Below are 1,563 nucleotides of genomic sequence, written 5' to 3' on the forward strand. Positions count from 1 at the left end.
GTCGGGCAGCAGAATGAGCATGCTCAGCTCCTTGCCCTGGTAAGGCAGTTCGAGCACACGGGTCTTAAGGTCCTCGATGTAGCCAAATGGAAATGCTTTCTCCTGATACATCATTTTCACTGTTTTTGTGTCTTTCTGAACAGTTAAAAAAAATCACTGAAATTATTCTCTACATTCTTGTAGAGCAAAGAGTGATTTCGGACAGTTACTGTACTCACCTTATTCAATCTGAATGGTGCATTGGCTGTGGCTTTTTTCGTGAATCGATTCTGCCAGTTTCCCTTGAAATAGATGGCATTCACTAACACAAGTTTAGTCATGCTATCAACCACACCTTCAGCCAACAGTTCTGGAATTTTCCCTAAAAAATAAAGTAAGACAGACAATTTATTAGCACTGAAATGCAATTCAAAGGCATACTTTCTATGTAATTTTTATTTAACATGATATTAAGTTAAGAAAGCCCTACGGGCAGGTCTCTACAGGTAAACCCACTTGTGAGACAGACTATGACAATGCACATACTACCCCCAAGGAACTAATACTTTAAATAAGCCAAATAAATATTTTAAAAAATAATAAAATATAAATAAGTCAAATTGCAAAACGACTAAAGACAGAAAAATTTCCCTTTTCTAGAGTCAATGATAAACAGTGAGCCTTATTTTGTAAATTCTTTTTCAGAAAAAGAAGTACGTAACAAAAATGTTTTTAGTTGCTAGTGAATCATTTCTTTAAATCTGAGGAGGGGACGCTTGCTCTCACAAAAAAAGATTTTAACAGACACCCAAAAGGTAGGACAATTACTCCTCTGAAACAAAGGCCCACAAGCAAGGCCAGAAACAATTCCTGCAGTGGAAGCCCCGCCTTCTGGAGGTGTGATGACTCCTCCAGGGACCACCTATGAGGAGGAGATGCAGTCAGTGAACACTGAGCCCTGAGAGTGAGTCAGTCCCCACCCACCATGCCCCATTTACTGGACAAGATGTTAGCAAGAAATATTTATGGCCACGGCAGTTTAGGAAAACTGATTTCTACATACTCTATGTATGTATGCCAATACATACTCTATGAAATTCTATACTATTTCTTTCCCTATGTGTGTTCAATTATTTTCCTCAAGACTTTTATTTATTTTAATCTACTTCTAATGTTAGTTTTAACTTTAAATATAGTTTGGGGAAGCTTATGGAGGAAAAGGGACTCATTTGCTTCAGTTAGTTTGTTAGTTTCCAACCCGATGATTCTGTAACAAGTGACAGCTGTCCAGCACGGGGCAGGGCAGACCTCACATCCAGGGAGCACCCCCTGACTGCAAACATGCATGAGTGAGACTAGGTGGGGAGAATAAGATGAAGGTAGGGACAGTGGACAAAGGAAAGGAATGAGCCACCCACCAGATTCCACTCTGCCCAGTATCTCCTACCTTCTGTCTGTCCTTTGACCCACTGGTTTATGGTTTTCCTTGCATCTTCATAGGCATTCTGAAAATCTACACTGGCCAGTTCAGCACCATACATTTTCTGAGTTGAATCTAAGAACTCCTATTTAAAAAAAAAAAAA

General features: G+C 39.5%; 1 pseudogene across 1 annotated transcript in view; it reads right to left on the reverse strand.

Annotated features, from left to right (window-relative positions):
* LOC100954449 overlaps positions 1-1,563 on the reverse strand; it is a 6,576-nt pseudogene that overhangs the window by 2,306 nt on the left and 2,707 nt on the right. The window contains exons 3-5 of the transcript XR_002775645.1: positions 1,427-1,544; positions 219-361; positions 2-135 (exon numbers count right to left, since the gene is read on the reverse strand). The product of XR_002775645.1 is annotated as a leukocyte elastase inhibitor-like (transcript). The remainder of the gene's footprint in view (position 1; positions 136-218; positions 362-1,426; positions 1,545-1,563) is intronic.

This window comes from Otolemur garnettii, unplaced genomic scaffold (genome assembly GCF_000181295.1).
Source record: "Otolemur garnettii isolate 467f Iridium unplaced genomic scaffold, OtoGar3 scaffold00149, whole genome shotgun sequence".
NCBI lineage: Eukaryota > Metazoa > Chordata > Mammalia > Primates > Galagidae > Otolemur > Otolemur garnettii.